Source organism: Notothenia rossii (genome assembly GCF_949606895.1).
Source record: "Notothenia rossii genome assembly, chromosome: 7".
Lineage (NCBI taxonomy): Eukaryota > Metazoa > Chordata > Actinopteri > Perciformes > Nototheniidae > Notothenia > Notothenia rossii.
In genome coordinates, this window is record NC_136905.1 from 56273559 (window position 1) to 56300773 (window position 27215).

Genomic DNA, 27215 nt, shown 5'->3' on the forward strand with positions numbered 1-27215 from the left:
TGGTGTGATCTCCTTTCAATCACAAGGTGGTGGGGGTCCATCCCAGCCCTACAACATTTCAAGTATCCTTGGGCAAGATGCTTTACCCCAACTTGCTTCCATGGTATCTTCAATGGTGTGAATGTTACCTTTTGGAGCAGGTGGCACCTTACATTGAATGGGTGAATACTGACAGTTTCTGTATGTTTGTTGTAGTTTTTGTCTTCACAACGTTAAGTTTGACTTAACGCCACAATCCCAACTTCATGAACCTAACCAATTCGTTTTGTTAAAAAAAAAACATTTCTGTTGCATTAAATACATTATTTTGCTTGTGTAAAATGTTTTAAGATCTTTCCGTTTAGAAACAATCGCTAAAAAACAAATGCTACCATTTGGCCCGGCTTATGCAATACAATGGTAGTGATAACCACCAATGGGCCCAACCTTATTTGCTCAAAATAAATCAAATGTTTGATTTTAAGCCTTATATGTTTGACCTTTAGACCCTGCCAGTACTTTGGCACTTTTGATTTGATGTTCCTGTTTGTCCGTTCAAATGATACCTACACCAGCATTTTCTAGAAATTAAAGAATTCAGAATTGCTCTGCTAGCGTCTCCCAGGAGTATATCATCAGGGGTCATGTCATCAATTCCAGCTGTGTTTTTGCTGCTATGATGAGTCATTGCCTAGTATGAGTCAAACCCATCTCCCTTGTGTGGAGTCAGACACACTTATCCGATAGATTTAAAGCCCCATCATAACACAAACAATTTATCGTCACAGTTGGTCTGAGGTTTGTCAGACCTGGCAAACGAGGCAGGTTGTTTTCCATCTGAAACTTGCCTAATTGTCAATTTTAGTGGTGAAACGGAAGAGAGTAATGTGCTGTGAGATCAATCACTCCTGCCAGATTGAGCAATAACTTACAAATTACTTTTTGTGGAAGTAGCTGAAATGAAAACACTTGAATAAAAGTGGAAAGCTTTCAAGGATCGGATGAAAGGCTGGTTGATATAATACAAGGTCACAAGATTATCCCGAAACATCAAATAACATGTCATCTTCTGGTTCAACTTTTTTGTCTCCTTTGTTCTTCTCTCCTTTCTTGTCAGAGAAAATGGTTGTTTGTCAAGGCTGCAGTGACAGTTTTGAATTGAAGCTGGTAATTCCACTGAATGGTCTTTTGAATTTGACAAAACTTGAGCTTTTAGAGCACACAAGAGCAACGTTAAGGGGCTGTATCTAAAAATGGCTGTTTACATTCACATTTCCCTTCAGATCAAAATGTAAATAGGCTTTGAGTGCAGTGCATTTTATTCATCCTTTCAGAAATAAATCACACTGCCAGACTTTACGATGCCTCCGATATTTCTGTGTATAAATATGTCTTCGTACTGTTCTAAACTTCTTCCCACTATCCTTATCAGTATATTTATCTTTCTGTTTGGAGAGCTTCTGCCAACATCAGCTAGTCCTTTTGTTCTATTTCGGGGACAGCAGTTATACCTGTGTTAGATACAGTGAGACAGATGGAGCACTTAGTCAAAGCACTTTATCTCCGTAGCCAGTCCATTACAGACCAGCGCTACGGCTCTGAAATAGCAGGTCTTTGGGTTTTTAATAATAAAACAGTACTTTACTTCTTAAGAAGTTTTCTTCCCGTATTGTTTCCTATAAAGTCAGCAAGGACAGTGAGGCGAATGTTGAAAATGATGCATTATACCAGGAAGGTGAGGGAGTTATATTTTCCAGCTTGGTTTGTCTGTCATCAGAATAACGGGAAGACAATTGGTCCAATTTTCATGGAATTTGGTGGAATGGTGCAGCATGGGCCAAGGAAAAAACAATTACATTTTGAAACGGGGGGTTAAGAATGCAGGGTTGTTGGTTGTTCCTAGAGTCTCTAAAAGTACAATGGGAGCCAGAGCCTTTTCTTATCAAGCTCCACTTTTGTGGAATCAGCTTCCAGTTTGTGTTCGGGCGGCAGACACCCTATCCGTTTTTAAGAGTGCGCTTAAGACCTTCCTTTTTGATAAAGCTTATAGTTAGGGCTGATTAGATTCAGCCCCTAGTTTTGCTGATATAGGCTTAGTTTGTCGGGGGATATCTTACTTCTTCCTTCTCTCTGTCTATACCTGTGTACTCTCATGTTCCGATTAACCCAGCTTCCCCAAATGTCTTTCTTTTTGGTGTCTATATACGCCGGGATCCGGAGTCATGGATGATCCTGCGGTCCTGTGTCATGGATCGCGAGTCCTGGATCTTGAGTCGTGGCTTTGTTCCTGGATCATAAGTCCTGGATGGATATCCTCGTGGATTCATCTTCCTATTATACACACATGCATTTCCAAACATTTGGACTACCTATGTTGCAAATGTATTATCTTTTCAATTTACACACGGCATCTATTGCACGTCTGTCCGTCCTGGGAGAGGGATCCCTCCTCTGTTGCTCTCCCTGAGGTTTCTCCCATTTTTCCCTTTAAACTGTGGGTTTTCTCTGGAAGTTTTTCCTTGTACGATGTGAGGGTCTAAGGACAGAGGGTGTCGTATTGTCATACTGATATTCTGTACAAACTGTGAAGTCCACTGAGACAAATGTAACATTTGTGATATTGGGCTATATAAATAAACATTGATTGATTGATTGATTACATATTGTAACCCTAGTTATATAAGCACAGGCGAAGCCCTCTACTGGACTCTATGGGTACTACCCTCAATCATGCTATGCGAGCATTCACATACGGAAATACATAAACGTAGCCGGCCAATCGGGGCGGGCCTACCTGAATGCGCGCGCAAGCCCACAGTATATAAGGTGGCCACGCCTCCTGCCTGTCATCCTACACCCTCTTCAGCGAGTGGCATAGGAACGACAGGGCCCCCCAGGTAGAGGGCTTCGCCTGTGCTTATATAACTAGGGTTACAATACTTAACCCCCCGTTATATCTTACACAGGCTCCGCCCTCTACTGAACTCTATGGGTACAGTGGGTGGAGCCCTGATGGATAAATGCCCTGTCGTTCAACAACATCGACCCATCACACTGTCCCTGACCGGCCTTTGGTCAACAGCCACCACACCCCAACTTCCCCTCATCCGGTTGTGACTGTGGAGAATTCGGGGCCGCAGCTTAGATAGAGCACACTTACACACGCTTGCCTCGTGCAGAGTATGCATGGAAAATAGTGAGTGTCTTTGAGAAAAGAACAAAAAAAAGATGAGACTAAATCAGGTTAGTCTTGATATTCCTCTCCCCCCCCTCCTCCTCTCCATTGTGGTATTTTTATATACAAGGCGCATCCCTGGTTTTGGTGTGAAAGAGTTTTGAAGAGTCCTGTTAGATTTGTATTGCCTAGTTAAATGTTCCTATGTGATCCACCCCCACCTCTTCCCTCCTTCTTATATTTTCTTTGTTCTATTGAAGGGCAGGTTCTTTGGGGCGTCCTCTCTGTAAGAGCAATAGCAGAAACTCCTACTTAGTGTCCCAAATATAGCAAGAGGCAGCCAGCAGTATGTTTTTGTTTTTAGTGTGAGTATTTGTATTTGTTTCTTGTACAAGGTGAACATTTAGCATTCAGTGCAGTTCAAATAAAATATATGATTCTGAGAACCAGCTTTGTGTACCATGAATGATCTTTAACACTTTATGTCCTGTATAATTAAGAAGAGAATATCCTGATAATGTGTTCCTTTAACAAACTCTTACAAGATGTGTTTCATCTTTATTGTTTTATCCTTTGTCACAGGGGGGCACCAAAATATAAAAAAGTCCCAATAACAAAGAAATGCAGCAAGTGTGACACCATCATGATGATTAAATTATAAACTGTTAGAAATGAAAATCAATGTTGATATGGCGTAATTTGAATTAAATATACTATTTAATTTAAATCAGTTTTATTCTGAAAAAACGGAAGTTCACACTATTAACTTAACACTTTCATTCTGAAAATTCTTAATTTCCGGTTAGCATTAGCATGTGGCGAAATGCTACGTTTTCAAATCGTGAATTGAAGGAGTGGCCTCATTTATGCTGACATATTCTTCATGTCTCAACCAAGTTTCAGTGAGACAGTATATATCAATATTATAATCTGATATTAAATAATTTACCAATATTGCTTTAGATGCTAGAGATCTTATGTTTAAGAGACCACATTTAATCTTCCTGTTTTGTTGCATTGTAGTAGTTGTTACATTTACTTTTAGTAGGTTATTATGTATGACACCTCTATTAGGTTTTACCTTAAATTGTCCTTGGGCAGACACACACACCGTTAATATTGGGTATTTTATTGGGTTCGGGATTCCTATGGATGACAGAAGGCAGTCCAATTATTTACGAAGCCCACATTGTTTGCTGGTCACCACCAAGACAACCGGCGCTGAAATGATGACATGCGGCTATACATGTCATCATTGATCAGATTGGGGAGGGGACCAGAGAAGATTAAGGTGTCCGACATTGTTTTAGCTTAACTACACACCGACTCCACATTAAGTTTGGTGTATTCTGATTGGCGGAAACGAACACCATTACCACCGACGTGAATAACAATCCTACTGTATTTACGTTTATTTTTAGCCAGCAGTTTATGATGCGCCTCAACGTCGCCCGCTCTGGCCCCCGGAATGCATGTGACTGTGGACGCTTCGGTCTCTAAATTCACGTGTCTCATAATAGAGCTACCAATAACCAGAGTTGGCTTCTCAGCGGGTGTCTCGCTGAGTGGGGAATATCTGTTAGATACGTGAACGGGTTGGTTGGGACCTGCGGGTTTCGCGTTATGCCCCTTCTGAACAGTCACCCAGTCTCCCTGCTGCTCGGGAGTTGCCGGGGGACGGCTAATAGGAGCTACCTTTTGCCGGTCCGCACCGGCTAACATGGGCTTTACTGTAGCTGAGTTACTTTCTAAGATGCGGAGCCGGGCTTCTATGGCTACAGATGTATCACTCCAGATAGGACTCACATGGGTGTGTCCCAGTCAAAAGCCCAGCAGATCCCAGTGACTTGGGGTGTTGCCAAATTGCTAGAGGGCGTTGCCAAATTTCCCCATTTGTTCAATTACAGGATTTAACCATGAGATGGCGCTTCATTCACAAATACACAAAGACAACTGGGTGTTGTAGAACTTAGTCTGTTTGCAATGTTTGCAGCTCTGCAGTTGTGTTTGTTGAATACTGTAGCATTTAATCACTTATTTGTTATGGTTTTCACTATAATGAAAAAACATCAATATTTTAGATCAAATAAAGTATATAGTTTGCTTTATGCAGTATATTTTTTGTAATATTGTTGGGGTGTTTTTACACAGTACAGTAGATTGAAGTAAATCAATTTATACATTAAGATAAGATAAGATGGACCTTTATTAATCCCCATGGGGAAATTCAGTAGTTCAAACAGCAACAGGGTAAGAGTGAAAAACAGGATAGCACAGATTCACACAGATTAATAAAATCAAAAATAAGATGAGCGATAAAAATAATAATAAGGAGAAACTATGAAATAAGAAATGAATAAAACTAAAATATAATTATCACACATATATTATAATGTATGGTATTATTAAGTAATATCATACATTAACCCCACTATAGCAGATGCCACATTGAATGGATGAACACATGTATGCATCAATAATGAGTATTTCTAAATACAAGTTGTAAAAATACAATATGTATTTAATATGAATAACATAATGATTAATTTCAGATGATAATACTTTTCAGGGTTAGTTCCGGTCTGACAGCGCTTAGCTCTCTGCTGAAGATTACTGCTCTAAACAAAGTCAAAAATCCTACATCCAAACGGAATAAATATAATTAATTATTATTAATACGTTAAGTCTTGTTCATTGTTTTTCACTTATTAAATGTTTGATATATTCGGCACAGACCCTTTCATACCGGCAATGTGCGAAAGAAACAACAGAAAGTGCGACAGTTTAAAGAGCCTGTGACAGCATCCCAACAACTGTTGTGCAATGAAATATTGGGCTACTAGTCATCTCGTACCGTCAGTTTAAAAAAGAAGGTGCGATACCGTTCCGATAAATATCAATAATTTCGAACATCGCGGGGAAATTCCTTCGACTCATTTTGTAGTTTTAGGGGAAGCCGGAAGTGACGTCAATGCGGGAACGCTTCACTGCGGCGAGAGAGCCAAACACGGACAAAGTGTGTTTCCATGCGTAGAAATGGTGAATTACTGAGTTTAGGCACGTTAATAACGTTTTAATGAAGTTGACTACAGTATATTCATATTTGTCAGTGCTTTCATGTCAATTCGGCAAACATAAACATAAATGATCGTGGTGAAGATGATGATTAAACTAGGATTAAAAATCGGTAGTGCTGCTGAATTTCCTTCCTGTAGTAGTTGTAAACTCAAATGGATGAAACTACATTTATTAGTGCTTTCATGTCAATTCGGCGAACATATGATACATTAAATGATCGTGAGGATGATGATTTAAAAATCGTTTGTTTGAGCCGGTCTGCATTTCCTGATGAGAAAACAAACCGATGCTTTTTGTAGTTGTAGTACAACAACATGGATTAAACGTGTGTTTTTTTTACCACAATGTTGGGGAAATTAATGGATAAAATGCATGGATTATTATTATTATTATTATTCCCACTCCGGTCGGGACACTAGGTCCACCGTTCCCCCAGCAGCGAGGCTCCCCCCGTTGACAGTTTACGTGGGCTGGGCTGGGTGCAGTGGCGGACTGGCCATCTTGTCTGTCAAAATGCATCTTACGTTTCTAACTTGCAATATCATTATTTCCGCTCTCTTCACTCCAGAAGAGCGATCTCCCTTTGTCTCTCTGTGTGCGGGGGGCGGGGCCTAACAGACATGCTGCAGCGAACACAAACCTACAGACTGGGGGTTGGGAGATCACAGGAGGCGGGGGGGGGGAGCTGTGGAATGGGAGCATCCCCCTTGGGAGACTTACTCCACACATTCCGAAGGCCAATTAGCTTTAAACAAAGAGTTTGCAACATGGGGGATGGGGGCTTCTCAAAAGAGAAAATGCAGATATAATTCACTCTCCCGACTCGCTGGTATCTCGAGCTGAGCGCTCATTGGTGGTTTGTACCTCGTGCTGCTGATGAAACCGGAAGTGACGTCAATGCGGGAACGCTTCACTGTGCGGCGAGAGAGCCAAACACGGACAAAGTGTGTTGTCATGCGTAGAAATGGTGAATTACTGAGTTTAGGCACGTTAATAACTTTGTAATGAAGTTGACTACAGTATATTCATATTTGTCCGTGCTTTCATGTCAATTCGGGGAACATAAACATAAATGATCGTGGTGAAGATGATGATTAAATTAGGATTAAAAATCGGTAGTGAGAGCTGCTGAATTTCCTCCCGTCGGATGTGATATAAAAACAAATCGATTATTGTTGTAGTTGTAAACTCAAGTGATGAAACTACATTTATTAGTGCTTTCATGTCAATTCGGCGAACATATGATACATTAAATCAGGCCTATTCAACTGGAGGCCCGCAGGCCAGATGCGGCCCGGAACCAACTCACGAGTGGCCCAGCCTCCCGTAGCCAAATTCCTACACTAGTAAAGACCATGAACGCAACACTCCTTGTTGCATAGAAACCACCAAACCACAACGCAGCACGTTTTTTGAAAGTGCATCTAGTGGTGCTAGTAACGGTGGTCCTATGATAGCAACTCTAAAATATGTCTCTCGCAACTCTGAAGCGTAAACAGAGACAAAACAGTCATTTATCTTGTAGAGCAGATGCAGATCCGAGTCAAGCTGGACCTTTTCGCGACCGACTTGAGCACGGGTCGGATGCTGCATTTTCCGACGCTCCCCAAACACATCACATCTCCGGCACAAATCACGGATGTGATGACAGATTTCATTGCGAGGTTGAAAGAGAACTTTGCCCGTTGATTATGGACTTGCCCTGCCCAGCGCCATATAGATAGAAGAGTTACGACAGCGGAAGTCCAAAAACGGTTATCGTCACGTGGTTCATGCAGACAAGGATCGTTCCCCGGAAGTTCATGGCGGGCAATGTGAATGCATTGATAACAGGAGATAGAACTACGATTTTTGGTAATTATTAGTGAATAAAGGTTTTGATTTACAATATTTATACAACAAATCGATATGTGTATGTATTTACATCAATATGTTTTAAAAAATAAAATATAATTTGCTAATATTAATTGATAATATTAGGATTAGTGTGAACAACTAGTTTACATGTTAGGCTAACAGTGCCTTGGTTAAAGAGCCTGTTGCGGTTTATTTATAGCTTTGAATTCTTTAAAACCAAGAGGAGCATCACTTTCTAATGTTTATTGATATATTTAGAGGGAGGGGATCTAAAGGAATGCTTCAAAATTCAGATTAGATTCATTTCTACCATTTTCTTAAATTCATGGTAGTTTCAGTAATCCCATGGTAATTGAGGACACAAGTTATCTAAATGACTAATGTCATCTTTATGGCTTTCAGAAAGGACAGGAGACCGACAGGTGACTATCAAAGGACTAGCAGCAGCAGCAGCAGCAGCATGATGATGATGATGATGTTAAATGTGTTATTTTAGGAATATCCATTGCAAATACATGGAATTCAATAAACATTGAATAGCATATCATGCAGTTTGTCTGTGCCTTTTCCTCCGTGTTGTCCTGGTTTGCTGTGCTGCCACCATGGTTTGCTGTGCTGCCTGGGGATGCTCAAATCGCTCCGAGAAAGGAGTACGAATGTACGGCTTCCCAGCTGACACAGAGCGGAGGAAAAAATGGCTGGCTCAAGTCAGCAGTAGCAATTTCACGACCAACAGCAAAAAATATGTGAGGTTATTATATACAAACACTGCATTTGCACTTTTTCACAAAACGAAAACTACACCATTGGGAAAGCTTAATGTTTTTTTTAATAGAAAAAAACAGGGAAAGGCTTGAAAAACACTGAGAGTTGAGACTCAGGGTGCAGGGTGAGGGTCTCAATGCAGGTATTCAGGCTCCATTGAATCCCCCTCTGGTTCTTGTGCTGAAAGAGGGAGTAACAGACAGGAGAAAGGGTTATACACACCTATATAGCACACCTATTGGATGGGAAATTGCCTTGGGGAGATAAGGTGTGGTCTTTGTTCCCAACTGAAGTTATGGAACTTTATTATTTGTGAGTTTAACAAAGTATGACAAATGGCATCAGTAACAGATGTGAAATGAATTTCTATAAAGTTGTCTCACATTCTTGGTCATATTTTATAAACAGTATGTAATGAGTATAACATGTCCAGTAAGTATAAAGTGTTTCCTAATACTGTGTATTCAACCACTATGGTATAGCGTATGCCGGTACTATGGTATGGTATCCTAGCTTAATCTGTTATCTGTAAACGTTCCCTAAATCTACTAATTTAGGGATAATCCACTGACATCCTTTAATACACATGTTAATTTGAATCAGATGTACTGATAATATCCGCAATATAAATCTTTAAACTTCTTCTTACCTTTAAAAGTCTGTCACGAACGGGCTATTATGCTGCAACTCTACAGCTCTGTTAGCCTTGGCGCTAACTTCCGGGGAACGATTGAGAGGCTCCACGATCCGCCATTGCTGTAAAAAAGTGGTCCATTGGAGTGAACGGAGATGACGTAACTCTCAGTCTATATGGCGCTGGCCCTGCCCACAGAGGTGATGATGGGCTTTGCCTGAGACCCCTTCACTGTTGCAATAGAGAGGGACGTATCAACCAGAGCAAAGGAAGTGGTCCCCTGCATCGACAAGGGGAAATATACACTGGAACTTATTGACATGCAGCGCACTAACGGGCCAGCAAAGTTTTGGAGTGATGTCAAAAAACAGCAGTTCCCTAACGTTCAGAAAGTAGCGATCTCTGTGCTCAGTATGTTTGGATCAACATACACATGTGAATCAAGCTTTTCACACATGAACTCAATCAAAAGTAGCACTCGCTGCTCCCCGACTGACAGCACTCTTCACCAATGTCTTAGGATTGCATTGACATCCTATGAGCCAAAAATCACTGCTCTTGTTCAAAACAAAAAATGTCCCTTCTCCCATTGAGAAAGTCAGCGATGACAAATCACAAATGAGGTGATAGTAAGCACCTAGTTTACTATAGTAGACGTGTAGTGTAGTATTCATTCATATAGTTACCCGTGTCCCTTGTTATGGGTTTGTGCAGCGCCATATACACAAGTTATTGAGCCGTTTCCGCTCTACATCCTGAACTCCTCCCTTCGATGCAATGCACTTCCGTTTTGGCGGACTGGGTTTGTTTTGCTAGCTAGCTCCGTTGTGCCGACAAAGCACTGATATCGCAGAGACAAAGAGGATATAACAATTACAACATGAAGAAAAGTGGTTCGGGAACTACGTGTGCGGTAGTTGGTTGCAATCACTCGAGAAAGCACCTGAACGAGTGGTTAGATAGAGAGTGCTACGACCACAAACCAGCACCCAGCACCCAGCCATGTTGTTCATTAAATACAGATAAACACAACAAATACTGCATGCATTGTATTTTTTAATATTATATATGAATATTTTCATAGTGATGTAATTGTGTGGGCTGCTTTTATATTTTAATTTGTAATACCTGTTAGGATTAAACATGTGATCTTTCTTGTTGAAGCCATTTCTTTAGTTTCCTCTCAACAATTAATTAATTCAGTGTTATTTATGTACAGTATGAGCTTAATATGAATGATGAACTGTGTTAAAAGAAATTGTAGCACTCTAAGGAACATATGAAATGCAATAATGCAATAACAGTGCAATAATGAAATTAAATTACATCAAACTTTATTTTCACTCAAACAGTACAGGCACATATGATATATTGCACAGCATAAAGAGATCATGTAAATTGTGCATTATGTAAACAACAGACAACTGTTGGCTCCTGTGGGCATGACCTAAATAAGGCAGTTTATTTTGGTTTTATGCTGGGCCACGTCGTCATGTTATCCTCCCAGTTTTGCACTGAATTCGGGTGGGGGAGAGTAACGCCATCTCCAGTCAAAGAAGTAGAATCGTGTTCCCAAGCTAGCATCACTGTTAGCATCGAAATCGCTGTTTACACCAGTGCCCGTCTGACTGTTTACATCGGTTTACACCGACAGACGCTGTGCAAAAGACTTCCGGCGGAAATGAAGTGCATTTGTGTAGTGTCATGGCGCTACCCGTGTTTTGGCGCGTAAACTTGTCTATAGAGTCTATACGGAGCTGGGTTTGTGCACTGAAGGGTTTGACAGTTCTTTCTGTATTCATTTACATGCACTTTGTAATGTGTCTGGGTCAAATGTGACCAAAACGTATGATTTTTTTGTTATTACTTGAAAAGTGAAAAAATAGTATTGCTACAGTACTACCTCTTTGTGTTGCATTGGAGCTCTTTAGCTGTTTTTTTTGTATGTGAGGACGTTTATTAAGACTGCTATTATTGTATTCAGTAAATGCACTTTGTGATGTGCCTGGTTAAAAAAAACTAACCTGAATATTTGACTTCTAAAGCAAACAAATGTAATGCTACAACTGTGCACTTTTTTTTCAGATTCTGTTCAATTAATGCTAATTTGTTGTGTTTTTATGCACTTTTTGACCTACCTTTGTTAGATGAACAATGAATACAAATTGCATGTTTTTCATCGCAGTAATATGTGTTGGTCACTACCCGCTTTTTACAGGCCGCTGAATGTCTGGCCCAGCTGCATTTTGTAGTTATAAAATCTGGCCCAACTGAATGTGTAGTTGAATAGCCATGCATTAAATGATCGTGAGGATGATGATTTAAAAATCTTTTGTTTGAGCCGGTCTGCATTTCCTGATGAGAAAACAAACCTTACCAGTGGTGTAGTGGGCGTTGGACGCGTCGGTACGCCGTACCCCCACTTATTTGAAGCATGATTTCTTTTTTTAATAGTCTAATGATTTTAGATGTATTAGACTCTAATACATCTAAAATCATTGCCAGTGTTATCAGTTGAAACTGTGTGTTTGTTGTGATAATGACAAAACATAATAGGCAGATTTCACAGTAATTATAATAAAAACGTAGCTCAAGCATTTATGCAACTTGATTTGAAGCATGTGTGTGTGAGGGGCAGAACTGTGTGTGTAGGGTGACCAGGTGTCCCGTACTGTGCGGGACTGCACACACAGTATTTTTATTATTTGTCCCGCGTCCCACACATTGAGACTATGTCCCGCATTTGAGTGATAGTCGCGCAGAAAGGCCGGATCGGTTCGCTGACAGCCGGCACCGCCCTTTATTATTATATTGTCTAAACGGCATCATGTAAGTTGCGCTGACAGGCGACACAGAGGTCCCCAACCCCCCCCCCCGTTGACAGTTCACGAGCGCGTCCATAGTGTCTCCCGTCCACCCACCACCCCGTCCACCCAGTAAAAACATCCCCACTACACAACTGGTTGTAGTAGTACACCAACATGGATTAAACGTGTGTTTTTTTTTACCACAATGTTGGGGAAATTAATGGATAAAATGCACGGATTATTATTATTATTATTATTCCCACTCCGATCGGGACACTAGGTCCACCGTTTCCCCGCAGCGAGGCTCCCCCCGTTGACAGTTTACTTGGGCTGGGCTGGGTGCAGTGGCGGACTCGCCATCGGGACGAATCCCGATGGGCCGGTACCGAAGTGGGCCGGTCGGATAAGTCACTAGCACATCCCCCACTCCCCCCGTTGACAATTTACTAGTGGTACCGAAGTGGGCCGGTCGAGAGTCCCGGGCTGATTTTTAGTCCCAGTCCACCACTGGCTATATGACCGTATGATCGCCCATATTGACGCACCTAATTCCTAAACTTCTAACAGATACAACATAAACCGATCCTTCAGCCTCATATGAGCTCTCAGACACGTTCAAAATTAAACTGTCATCGCTGTCTGAGCTGTCATCGCTGTCTGAGCTTGCTGCTGTGTGCCCCATCGTGCATTTACATGCAGATGCTGGGATCCTGAACGGTGCAGCTGGAGCGCTGTGCCCACAATGACGTCACACATAATTTGGCGGGACTTGAAGAATCCCCGAGAAGATCTAGAAAATTGTCAACATTGAAGGGCAGATTAATGGTTATCAATGTACAAATATCCAAAATTAGTTCAGTAACGGTTTTCAAGGGGACAATATTTACTAAAATTGATGGGTTTGAATGATGGGGGAAACTCGTGTCACAGGCTCTTAGACTACCAGTGCTTTTTGGAAGAACTGTTGTCCCTCTCCCGATCCTCAACATAGGTTCTAGTTAGTTAAGAATTATGTTACACATTCAATATCAATCTCTGTTATAAATGACTGTAACCTCAGTTCAAGCTAATTATTTGATGTGTGAAGACAACTCTATAATGTAATCACATATCAAGTGGGTATCAGTAAATATTTACAGACATCAGTTATGTACAAAATCAAGTTTATTACTATTTTGGTAAGATAAAAGAGCATATGTAGCAAAACACAGGTTACAATATATGATAATGCACATGACAAAGTAAAGAAAAGAGGTGCTGCAGCACTGGTAATATGAGAAAAAAAGTAATTTTTCAACATCAAAGCATGGAAACATGTCACAGAAGCACTCATTTCAAACTCAAATAAGCTTAATATGTCCGCTTTAATGTAAAAACTGCACACTTAATCAAATCCAGACGGAAACATCTACATGTTAGCTCGCTGTGTTAGCGTGCTAGCGTTGTGCCTGTTAGCTAGCTAAACACCGCGGGTTAGTTGTTAGCAGTGCTTAATTTGTAAATCATAAGGTGCCGGAACGCAAAGTACATATGACAGCTCAGGGATGACGAGACGCGTACAGGTCCCGGAACGTATACAGAAAAAGTGCTGAAAACAACATGAAAATGTCCACTTGCAACGCTGTGGGACTTACAAGCCTCAATTTCAAATAGTATCCATGGTATAAATGTTATGACGATAATTTATAATTGTTTAGGCTAGTACGCACAACATAGGCAAATGCCCACATCACCACAGGTGGGACTTCAGTATACAGCCAGCAATTAATTTCTCAACAGGTTTAACGTGTAAAAAAAATATTTATTAGGCCTATTCAAAGATTGGCACGGCGGCCTATTAATAGACAGTATGTTTGCTCACCATATTTAGTTGTTTAAAACACCCCACATCACGAGCATGTCCGGATTGTCCTCTATCTCTTTTTTTCTGCTTTTACTGCGTGTGTCAGTGGCAGTTCTGTGTCCTTTGGCCACCCAGGACCTCACGTACGGGACTGGATTGAATTTAGCCAGGGGGGGTCCAACAAGATTTAGGAAGAGTAAAGATGACATGGTGGATGTGAGCAAAGAGCTACGGTTGGGAGTGCAAATCAAGTTCATTTGAGAAAATCCGCGCTCACATTCAGCACTTGCAATGGGAATGCTGTTGACAGCAACAAGTAACTCCATCAGCTCATCGGGGGTGTCTTTACCATCTGAGTCTCTGTACGTTCTGTAGGCCCGTATGACTGCGCGCGGGTTGGCAATGTTGAAGCGCTGACACAGTGACTCGACCTCAGTCTCTCCATACAGCGCACCTGCGTCCTCGGGCCAGTATTGTGCGTAAAGCACCTTCAACTCCTCAATGAACTTGTTATATCCAGTTTTATCTGGCATCCGGCCTCCTTGAGATAACATACGGTCCTCCAAGTTCTTGGCCACAGTTAGAAAAAAATGACCTGTCGCTGGACGTCCCACACTCTTCTACGCTCAATGCGCTCTCCTCTCCTACTGAATCTTCCTGCTGTAAGCCAGCTGATGTCGCGGTTCCGCTCGCCTCTTGCTCCGGCTGTTGTACCGGGCTAGTTGATGCCAGGGTACCCACCCGTTGCTGTTGGTGGTCCACCTGGCTGACGGTAGCTGGCTCCTGTTCCGGCTGGCGGTGAACCTGACCCGCTGCCCGGGCTTGGCTAGCTGTCGGTTAGCTAGCTGGCTAGCTGTTGCGGCGCTAACCTCCTCCTGGTTTTGACCATCAACATGACCGCTGCAGCTGCCCTCGTCGCTGCTTGTGGAGGCTTTTCTGACTCGTTTTGAAGTGTCTATTACCTCTTCCTTCTTTTTGAAGAAAGACAGTCAATTTAACTGTCTTTTTGACATGCTTGCATTGAATCACCGTTTCTTCCTCTCTGCGACGTGATCCTCATGTGGCGAATTTCAAAAGTGAAAGACGTTTGTCCGTTGGTCCAGCTTTTTAGTGCGTCAACACAGATCTCCGACTCTTTCAAATCTTAATCTTAATAAACGACATGAAATTCTTGGGATTTTTTCTGTAAATTAATATCTGCATATTTTATTTCATTTTAACCATTTACATTTTTATTTTTTGTGAGAGGTACCGGATCTGCCCAAATAGGTGCCGGAACACAGGGTGGCCAAAATGAAGAGAACAGGATCCGGCTCAAATTAACCACTGATTGTTAGACTGCTTTGTGTTTGGTGTCAATTTACTACCGTTTTATTCACTTAAAACAGTCAGCTAGCTGAAATCTGATTATTAAGTCAGAATGGCTGAAGGGAGCTGTGAAAATGAAGAACAGTAAAGGCAGATATATGGACACAATATGAACCTGAAAATAAGCATAATATGTCCGCTTTAACTATAGAACTGCCAACCCAGTCTCACGGTATTTCGTGTTCACCAACACGATTTTTAATCTATTGATTCGTGTTCACCAACACGATTTCCCCCTTTTTTTCGTGTTGCACAGCACGATTTTAAAAGCAATGTATTTCTATTGGTAGTCTCACGACATTACGTGTTATAGGAAGACCGGAAGCTGTGTGGTTCATAAAAGCATGTTCTTACTCAATATCAAGCCACAATTATTGCTTTTATTTTAAATCGTATAATTTTGGACTTTTGTTGCCGTCTGTGAGGAAAATAAATGGGGCTGAGAGCCTCAGGATATTGAAATCTGTATATATGTAAATATTTTTTTCCTTCTAATTTGTTATTCTTTTCAAAATAACACACTGTTATTTACTCACCAATAACACACAATTATCCTTGTTTTTATTTATTTGTTTAATTCCATAATCTCTTTTTTTTTTGGCGTCCGTCAAGAACTGAATTTCAAAATGAAAATAACCGGAAACAGATGTACGCATTTCGAGTTCAGGATGGCCGAAGACACTACACTACCCATAATACCCAGCTATCGTTTAGGACTACAGTCCCCGTGATTAATCTTCAAGCTCTGGGATTGGATGTTGGAATGGCAGTGTGCCAAGGTTACGCCGAGCGTCAAACAGCTGTTTGAAATGGAACGAAACCAAGCCAGACTATCCAAAACTGGAATCGAACGCCCCCCCAGGACTACACATGCTATGGGACGTCTCTACTGAACGTTTTCGTTTTTCCCACAATTAGAAGTTGCCAGTATTAAACACATTGGTGTTATCAAATGTAAAACATATAATTTATAAATGGGTGAAAATCGCTTGTGTCCATAATGCGCAGCATTAATATATACCCACATGAAAGCTCATTGTTACTTTGTAGTTCTACTCCACTACAATTCAGAGGTTAACCTGGTATTTGTACTCCACTACATTTATTTGAGTTACTTTGCAGATTCTGATGAATGATGTGAAATATAAACAACCCTTAAAGCAGACTTTAGTTACACCTGAGTAAAATTCAGGGAAGGTGATTGTCAAGTGCCAACAATCAGGAGAGATATTTGATAGTTGGTGCTTGAGAAGACTAAACATTTATCTGCAATTGACATGAATGGAAACGAGTAATAAAGTATATTCATTACTCGTTATTCTCTACTAATAGTTAATTAAAGACTGTATAATGGCTATTTTACACATCCCTTTCAAGATTTCAAGATTTTCAAAGGTTTATTGACATATCATAATACACAACTGTGTATGCAATGAATGAAAAACTTGGGTCACAGGTTCCTCAACAGCGCATTACAAGACATCTATCAATATGTGTGTACCACCATGGTACCACCACCATTAAACTGTCATATTCTGCACATTTCTTATACTATCTACAGACATAAGAGTATAATTCATATGTATGATATCAGTTAAAATAAGTGCTTCAACATAGTCAACATTGCAGGAAAGCAATATATTAGACGTTAAGTACTTTGTCAGGCTTAATATTTATCTGTAGATACCCCCAAAGCTTTTTTCTTATTTAAAAGAAGACCTTAATCTAAAGTATTATTTAATGTTTGAATAAAGGTTAATTCGTTTTTCTGTTTTGCACATCCTCATATTAATATCTTTGTACATCCAGCACTAAACTGTTTTATTGTAGAGATCACTTACAGTATCTTCTTGATTTTTTATATTCTATATTTCTATCACAGACCTTCTACTTTCCTCCTATGAAAGTATGTACTCTTAATATTTTTTTTATCAAATATAACACATAAAAACAATAATTCAATAACATGCTTTAACCACTAGGCGGTGCACACAAGGTGCACACAGCCATAATAACTTTTTATTATTAGTGTAGGACACTTATGTATGTACAACATCTGAAGATGTGTAGTTTTATTCATGCTCTCACATAATTTTACAGCATATTGCTATACTATTTCAGACTCAGTATTTACATTCTTATATTCAAAGAAAATCAGTAATATCTTTAAAAACTACAAGTCCTTTTATATCAGCTGTGCACCGTTATGGTGTAAATATAACCTATCTACCAATTGGATCAAATGTAAAAGTCAGCCGAATTAGTGTTGATACTGCAAGGAGACGAATTGTGTGAAGAAAAATTGAAGATGTTGTTTAATTGTTGATATATATATGATCCACGTCAAGTCTTCAGTTTCGGCGTTATTTCTTCCAGTTTTTCCAAAGGTCTTCTCATCAGGGCTCTATAAATAAAGAACTACGGCAGATCTGTAATATTTAATGCAGCCGAACCGTGTATTACAATGTCGTTATGTGATGACTTTCAAAGAGAAAAGCAAGAACACACGGAATTAAGTATTTTTTTATTCTTTTAAAATGTTTTCCGGATTTCATATCATATAAACACCAAATCCCAGCATGCATTGCGGCTAAAACATCCAATCGGCGAGCTTAAACCATAGCTGGGGATCTCGGGTAATCGCTCGAAATGCCTACGTCTGTTTCCGGTTATTTTTATTTTGAAATTCAGTTCCTGACGGACGCCAAAAAAGCCAGAGATTATGGAATTAAACAAACAAATAAATAAAAACAAGGATAATTTGTATGTTATTGGAGAGTAAATAACAGTGTGTTATTTTGAAAAGAATAACAACTTAGAAGGAAAAAAGGTTTTACAAATATACAGATTTCAGTATCCTGAGGCTCTCAGCCCCATTTATTTTCCTCACAGACAGCAACAAAAGTCCGAAATTATACGATTTAAAATAAAAGCAATAATTGTGGCTTGATATTGAGTAAGAACATGCTTTTATGAACCACACAGCTTCCGGTCTTCCTATAACACGTAATGCCCAGTGGTGTAGTGGTCCCTGGAGAAGTGGGTATACTCTTAGTTTTGCAATTTTTTTTAAGCAGCCCATAGTGCAAAGGATTATCGCCCTGTTTTATAGTGACATACTCTATTTAGTTCACCCCAAAAATATTAACCCAGTATAGTTACTCAGTATTACTTACACACAGTGGTGGACAGTAACGAAGTAAATGTAATTCGTTACTGTACTTAAGTACTTTTTTGAAGTATCTGTACTTTACTTAAGTATTTCCATTTTGGGGGACTTTTTACTTTTACTCCACTACATTTCAAAGTAAAATATCTTACTTTTACTCCACTACATTACGGGACATCTGTCGTTCCTTCTCATGAGTGAATTATTTGTTATATAAATAAGCAGAGCGTTCCACAAGGTTTAGGAGTGTGTTTATGGGAATTTTTGACCATTCTTCCAGAAGCGCATTTGTGAGGTAATTTAACCAAGAGATTTTGGACAATTCCATACTCCCAACTTTGAAAACAGTTTGGGAATGGCCCCTTCATGTTCCAACATGACCGTGCACCAGTGCACAAAGCAAGGTCCATAAAGACATGGATGACAGAGTTTGGTGTGGATGAACTTGACTGGCCTGCACAGAGTCCTGACCTCAAACCAATAGAACACCCTTGGGATGAATTAGGAGCACAGCCTGAAAGCCAGTCTCTTCATCCAACTTCAGTTGCCGCTTCTGGAAGAATGGTCAAATATTTCCATAAACACACTCCTAAACCTGGTGGAAAGCCTTCCCATAAGAGTTGAAGCTGTTATAGATGCAAAGGGTGGACCGACGTCATATGAAACCCTATGGATTAAGAATGGGATGTCACTTAAGTTCATATGCACATCAAGGCAGGTGACCCAATACTTTTGGCAATATAGATAAATATCACCATATATATAAATAAATATCACCACAAATATTGAATATCATCATTCAAATAATTCAACAATAAATTCAAAACGATATGTTACAAAACAACAATATATAGTTAACAATGAACAAAAATATATACATTTTACAACATATCCATGAAAACCAAAGTGACTCTCTCAACCCAGTGCTAGGTTTCTAAGTAAGTGCTCATATTACAGTATTTTCCAGACAGACTTGCTTTCTGCAGGAGTTTTCACACCGCATTGCCTTGAACGCATAGAAGTGGCAGCACGGTGTCTCTTCAACCAGGTCCTCATATACTTTTGAGGATCAAACATAGAAGTAGGGGGGCCGTTGATATTAATCATCATCAAGTTTGATATGTTTGAGATCAGTAGTACAGCCCTTTTGTCTGAGCTTATATTGTTCATAAGGCTAAAGTTCCTCTCACACTCTGCTGTGCTGACAGGGAATGTCTTCATACAGTTCATGAGTGGTTTTAGGTCCTTGGGCTCACTATTGGGCTCTTCCAGTAGGTCTCGCATCCCATTCAGTGCTTGGTCTGTGCACAAGTGAAATCGCTTGCACAGTCGCTTAACCTGGTCTTCACCATGGCGAATGCTGGGGCTTGATGGCCATTTACTCTGATCAAGGATGCTGAAGTCCTTGATGACCGCATCTTCGAAAGACAAGCGTTGCTCAAGATTGTTCACAAGGCTTTGTAAGAACTGGCCTGGATTGATTGACTTCAGCTTTGCATTTCCTACTAGAGCTATAGAGCGATACTCCCCAGCCTCTTTTGCCTCTAAAGCCTCACAGTATTTTTCACCTGGACTCTCTTTGAAAGACTGTATCACTCTGATTGAGCGTTTCAGCAGATGCTCTGCTCTGAGGAGAGTTATAGAATGAGCTTGAAGCTCCAGTGACAGGACACTTAGTTCATGGAGAGTGTCATACATGAGCCCAAGGTCACAGATAAATTCAGGACTTTGAAGACGGTATAATAAACCTCTGTACATTTGTTTCTCTTTGGTGGACCTCATCTCATCGGAAGACGCATTCTTAAAGTGCTGCACAAGACCTCCCAGGGATGTCCACACAGCACGAACAGTACGAAAGCTACTGTCCACCCAGCGTACATCTAAAACTCTGCCAATGCGAAGAAGTTGTGAGCCTACTTCAGCTGCTGCATCTTTGAGTTCACGCTCATTTTTGTTCGACATACTATAAAGTGAATATAGCTTCTGCATAAATATTTTAAAGTGGTTGACACCCGTCACCTCATCAACAGCATTTGACACAGCTAGTTCCAGCCTATGGTTCATACAGTGCAACACAAAGAGCCTTGGGAATCTCGAGGTCAACCTGGTTGCTACTCCTGACTTCTTTCCTAGCATGACACTGGCTCCATCAGACACAAATGTTACCCAGTTTTCAAGAAGCCACTCTTCTGTAAAGCCAGCCTTCATTAAACAGGTGAGTAAAGCCTGTTCTATGCCATCTGCTCTCTGATTGTCTAATTCAACTAGATCAAGGAAAATGAACTCAGGGCTTGCTCCTTCAATTGACGCTTTTACAGAAACTGTCATGACAGGTTTGTGACTTAAAGAAGAGGCCTCGTCAATAAGGACAGCTAACTTCGTGGATGATGCTATTATGTTACTCACAATTTTGCTCTGCATCTCACTGGCAACATGTTGTATGATTTGTGTTGCACTGTAACGTGAATGAAGTATTGAGCCCATCTTAACACCATTTAGTTCCTGCAGCTCAATGAGGCTCTCATGGTCAGAAAAGGGTCTGTTCTTTTTGGCCAAATGGTAGGCTGTTCGGAACACATAATCAGTTTCCTTCTTGTAGGACTCAGTCATAACCTCCACTGCATTCTCAATGGCCGATTCTTTTTGTTGTTCTGCCACACTTGAATTTCAAAGTTCATCCATTCTCTTGAGAGTGATACACCTTGCTCCTTGTTGATCCCAATGGAGTTCACACTGCTACAAACCAGACATCCTGTGAAGCATAAACATACAATGTAACTACTGTATCCACAGCTGTATGTGTGCATGGTCTATTTTTCCCATATACATAAAAGGACACACACACGCACACAATATTAATGTGTGTCCACTGTTTCAGAAGCTACCTAAACTAACAAGATACCTAAACTTACCAAGTTTTTTGTTTTTGGATCCCAACCAGGGGTTCTTGGATTTAAAATCCTCTTTTTGATTGACAGTCCACAGGTCAGGCCAGTCATTATTGATGTCTAAGGGAAGAACAACAAAAGTTATTGAATTATAGGCTATAAAAGGGGAACAATGACCATAACCTATTCAAAAGTGTAAAGTTGTCACCTTCATAATCTGCATTATTAGATATTTTCATTTTAGCCCTCAAATAGTCAATTACACAGGGCCTAGCTGTAGCTTTATCCATGGCTGTGTCAATACAAAGTGTGAAAACTCTTCTAAGAAAAGGCGTTATGACGTGACTCAATGTTGCACACAAATTAGACCTAAACACAGACAAACCTTGTGCCCTTTTCAACCAGGTCCTTGGTAAACAACAGCACGTTTCCTTTCGTGAGGAAGACGCACTTTTAAACTTTTACCGTCATATACGTCTTTTACTTCCTACCGCATCCTGCCTTCAAAATAAAAGTACCCGTTTTCATAATGTATCCAAATTCGTGGATTCCACGTAGCGTCGCTATGCCCGAATCTGGCTGTGCGTCGCACAAGGTCAAAATGCCCTTGCTATTTTTAAGCTGTTGGCTGAAACAACAGTCGCCAAAGTAACACAGATATAAGACTTTATTCAATCCTAAAAGAGGTAGATCGGCGGGATAAATGGCTGTCTTTAATTAGAAGAGAACACTGGCAGCCAACATCTACCCTCAGATTGTGCAGTCTCCTATAAATTAGCACTAGCTACATTTGACCTCAAATTATGTAGCTGCTAGTGCTAGCTACCTAATGTTTTATCTCCATTTGACAGGAAAACGCTGACAATCCAAAACACTAATCTTCAGTTGCCACAGCTAATGTTACAATTAAGCAGATAGCTGTGTCACGTCACCAAACACACGATGATCTTAGCATTATGTTAGCTAACGTTAGCTAAGCGCTAACGTTCTTCAGATTGCGTGGTACCTAGCTATGCTCTTGAAAAGCCTTCAGGCTATCTCTGGTGTATGGGGATGGATTTTGTGTACAAGATAAATGTAAATGTCGGGAAAATAAAGTTTGGGCAGACACTTAGCATAAGGGACACAATAAAGTTCAGAGTAATAAATATGGATTGCAGCAAATAATGGATGTATTTTCCAAATGTCTTTCTGTCTCACTAAGGTGTGCTGTGCTCATTGCCATGAAGCTATAATAGCTAACTAGCGCCACTAGAATCAGAAATACTAAATTTAAAAGTTGAAACCAACTATTAACGAAAATAATGCTATTACTACTTTTATGTTAGTATATATGACTACCTAGTGTTAACTGTGTTCGTTATTCTCCCGTCCAGGAGAGAAGCTTTAAAAGGAGACTAAATGGAGTCTCTGTGAAAGTTCAATTGGGTACTTTAATTTAAAAAGGCGCGGGTTGGTCACAAGCATGATATTGTTCAGTCAGACAAACAGCTGTGATCCGCTCCTCGATAGGGAAGAGAAGAGAATGGATCTCTCCTCCGGTGCTGTTATATATCCTCTGCTGGCTCCTCCCCGCCAGCCGGCTCACCTCGTCTCCAATGTCCGTTATTGCATTTAAACAGAGGATAGGTTCTTTTCACATTCAATATATGCTTAACACGCCGTTTCTCCTCATATTCTCTTTCATCACTTTTCATTTAACACATTCTAAACGCTGTAATCAATACTCTAAACAATAATTCTCGGCTCGTTTGGTTTCCGGTCATTCCGGATGTTGTCACATGCTACATCTGCTGCATCTGTAAACAATAATGTATTCAAATAAACTGTACCTTCATTTAATATTCAGCATGGTAGTATCTCGACATCTATAGATGTAGTGTTAAGTCAGTAGGCTTCGGTTTGCACCACTCTATATCATTTCGCTACTAAATTCACCTCTTTAGGAAATCGTATATTAGCCACATGCTAAATGCTAACCGTAGATGAAGGATTTTCAGAATAAAAGCTTAACTGCTTGTGCACAAGAATTTCTCGTTTTTCAGTATAAAAGAGCATTAAAACTGACGGCATGTTTAAACTACATTTCCCCATTAAAACATTGATTTTAATTTCTAACACTAGCTACGATTTGTTACAAAAATCTTAAAATATAGAAGTGAGACCCACCGTTATTGTCGTCTTCATCTCCTTCCCTGTCAGCATCCTCTTCAACGGATGAGGGGGACGGAGGGAGCGCAGGTGTTGGGCTGATGATAACAGGGCTATCAGCTAACAGCTCCGGTGTTCTAGCCTCACTATCTGTAGCTGAGCTGCTGGCCGATGTAGTTCCACAAGGACGTTTATTGTAAAAGGAAATTTTAGTCTGAATGGCTCGCTTCATTTTAACAGTTCATACAATTTTTGTAATGGCAAATAGTTGAAAGTAAATTAACATTTGTCTATATGCAGTTTTTTCCCCTTATTAAGACCCGCCCTACTCTGCCTCTGATTGGTTTTTAATCAGTTCTCGCGCTGAAAACCTGACCAATCTAACCAGCGAAGGCATAGAGTTAGCCAATATGAGGCAGAGTAGGTTTGTGTCATGAGTCTTCACAGTACTATGAAATGACATTGAGCCACTACTAAATAATGCGCACCAGCGGTGATTGAGAAGTGGGTATACGCCATGCTGTCTGAAAAATAAGTGGGTATACGCCGTATACCTGCGTATACCCTGGACTACACCACTGGTAATGCCGTGAGACTACCAATAGAAATACATTGCTTTTAAAATCGTGCTGTGCAACACGAAAAAAAGGGGGAAATCGTGTTGGTGAACACGAATCAATAGATTAAAAATCGTGTTGGTGAACACGAAATGCCATGAGACTGGGTTGAGAACTGCATAAGGGCACCAAGTAACTTTCGACAAGTCAAGTCCCTTCTTCTGCGTCATCTTCATCATCTGAGCTGTTGTCACTTTGCCAGTCTTTTTCTTCTTCCATGTCCTCGTCCTCCTCCTCCACCAGCCTAGGACTGGGTTCCAGAATTCCTCTGTAGGCGCCTGCTACTGTCTGCTGTTTGAGTCTGAGGTCATCCAGATTTCTCCTTAGAAGACACATAAGGCCCATTGTACCCCTCCTCTGTGATTCCATTCGGATAGCCTACAAGTTATATAGCAAACATATAAATTGTGAAAATTATTCAGAGAAAACGTATTTAGGTCAAGAAAGACTAGAATGCAGTCAGACTCAAATAAAAACAAACAGATGGATAAAATCTTCTTTAAAGTGTGTTTGCCTTTGCTGGTTTGAAAAACATTGGCTTATGTATTTTAAAGTAAATAAATCCATGTGGTTCACTTACTTCCTGTCTATGTGATCAATGAAACTGGGGCCCTCAGTGTCTGGACCTTTGATACAGAGTCCTTGAGGTACTGACAGTGCTGCATCATCTCCTTCACAAGGATCTGCTTTTCTTCTGTCAGTCGTGACAGAATAATTTTTTGGTCAAACAGCCCCTTCTTAGTGAGAATGTCCACACCGTCTGAGAATGAATATAAACATTTCACATTAATGAACACATTTTATTACTACAGTTTTGTAGATTAGAAGTAAAATCTTTATACAGCACCTCTGTTGGGTTCCTGCCAAGGCCAGATCATGCTCTCTGCAGATTTGGTTGAGAGTTTCTCCACAACCGAGTTGGTGTCAATAGGGTCACCATCAGGTTGCTGGTTGTACTTGTGGATGTCCTCTAGCAACCTTTTATTTTCTTGGGCGACTTTTTGGATCTTTTGACACCTTTTGTTACGATCTGTAATGAGAGTAAAACATAGATTACAAAAGAGCTGACGGGATTTAATCAACACAACCAATAAATGTCCCGAAATGCTTACCATTTTGTCTATAAAGGTAGTGCTTTTTCTGGCAAATGCTCACAAAGAGTCCTTCTATTGAGATCTGCAAACAACCAGCATCTGCAGGACTGGCTGATGAACTTCCTAAATGAATAAGATAAAAAGAAGAAAACAAGTTTCAAACACAATCAAGGTCTGTTATTTGCACAACGCACACTAACAGGCACACTAAAGGAAAAAGTTTAATTTGGACAGCATTATTTAGTTTTTATGAACCGACTCCATCTACTGTATGTATACGTCAAAACAGCATTGTTCTTACCTTTACTGGCCCACTGTTTGACATCATCAACCCACAGTTCTAGCATGTCATCAGAGCAATTCAACTGGTCAACTGGTCCTCAACTGTTCAGGCTCTCAGTTACAGCCTCTGTCTTTTCTGCTGTCTGCAAAATAGCAAAACAGAATCATGCCATTTTATAAAATAATTCAATGAAAATAAACCAAAAGTATGCATTTTAAGGAGGAAATTAACACAATAACATATTTAATGAATTTCGTAGCTCTAGTCCTGCACCACTGCAATGTCTATATGGGGGTGTACTTTTTATATATATTGGGTGGACTTAAATGTCAAATTTTACAGCTTAAAATAGTTATCTCCATTTCAATACACAAACATACTTTTTTGAATCTAGAGGACATGGCAATGTGGAGGCCATTCTCTTTGCGATGATTCTAGCCCATAGCATGGACTGTGAGCATGTCAGTTCTTGCTGTGAAGAAGAATACATCTCATTACAATGCTATAAAATATAAATGTGTACATTTACAGGAAGGCAGGGCCCAAACAAGTTCACAAACCTGACTTGGCCATGTATTTAGTTGTTAGGCCACATCTGGATAAGAAGCTGTTTACTTGTTCCACTTCTTCACCAAGAGTGGTGCCGGCACCCTCCTGGTTCCGTGCATTCCAAATAATCTAAAGCATGAGGTAAACAATGTTGATGCAAATCTCAAGGTCAACAACTCTTAACTTAAAACATTCTCTTGGATCAGTTCAGACTCATGTGTAGTGGTCAGATTTACCATTAATTGTTGTTTAAGTAATTAAAATCCTCACCTCGCATTTGGTGTTGTGGGCTTTGGCATGCATCACAGACAAGCAATGTCTCATTTCCTTTAGGGGCTGAAGATGAGGCAAGGCTTCTGACACTTTGTCAAGATATGGTACATACCGACACGTCACGTCCATTGCCAAAAGTGAGGCACTCTGGAACTCTTTTTGGAGAAACATCGGATAGGCAAAGATTTCTCCTCTATACATATTTAAAGCTTTTTTTAAAAATAAAAATAAATAGTGAGTACAAAGCAGATTGAAGGTAAGGCTTCAGATTATCTACAAATATTTTAATTGAAAATGATCAAGACAACTACCAACCTTTGGGAAGAAATCCATGCCTACACACAGCAATTTCAACACCTTCTTCATCCAACTCGTTGGCTCGCTTAGAGGTCTCCCTTGCTGCTGTCCAGTGAGATTCCCCACACACTGCTTTTCCTGCAGTCTACCAAAGTAAATCGTTTTTAGATAATCATTATCAGAAGTTATTTCAAAACACTGAATAGTGGGACCAACTGACGGTATTATCAAACATGTAAACTATTACACACAAGTGTTTTGTGCTCGACTGCCAGATTCACCTGGATATGCAACTCCCTGGATAATAACAAACCTGTTTTTGGATAATTGGAAGGCTCCAAATGTGTAATATATTCTGGATTAGAATCTAGCTGTTTTTTCAATCCAG

The 27215-nt window shown here is 40.2% G+C and overlaps 2 long non-coding RNA genes across 3 annotated transcripts; both read right to left on the reverse strand.

The window, feature by feature from the left end:
- Nucleotides 1-24353: 24353 nt before the first annotated feature.
- On the reverse strand, nucleotides 24354-25323 carry LOC307047520. Its single transcript, XR_013810467.1, has 3 exons — nucleotides 25179-25323; nucleotides 24912-25091; nucleotides 24354-24709 (listed from the first exon to the last, which is right to left on the reverse strand). It is a non-coding gene; the product is annotated as an uncharacterized lncRNA (long non-coding RNA).
- Nucleotides 25324-25793: 470 nt separating this feature from the next.
- LOC307047561 lies at nucleotides 25794-26737 on the reverse strand. Of its 2 annotated transcripts, XR_013810490.1 has the most exons (4): nucleotides 26528-26737; nucleotides 26269-26386; nucleotides 26089-26180; nucleotides 25794-25850 (listed from the first exon to the last, which is right to left on the reverse strand). It is a non-coding gene; the product is annotated as an uncharacterized lncRNA (long non-coding RNA). The 2 variants fall into 2 exon arrangements; XR_013810491.1 differs by lacking the exon at nucleotides 26089-26180 and having other exon boundaries at nucleotides 25815-25850.
- Nucleotides 26738-27215: the final 478 nt, after the last annotated feature.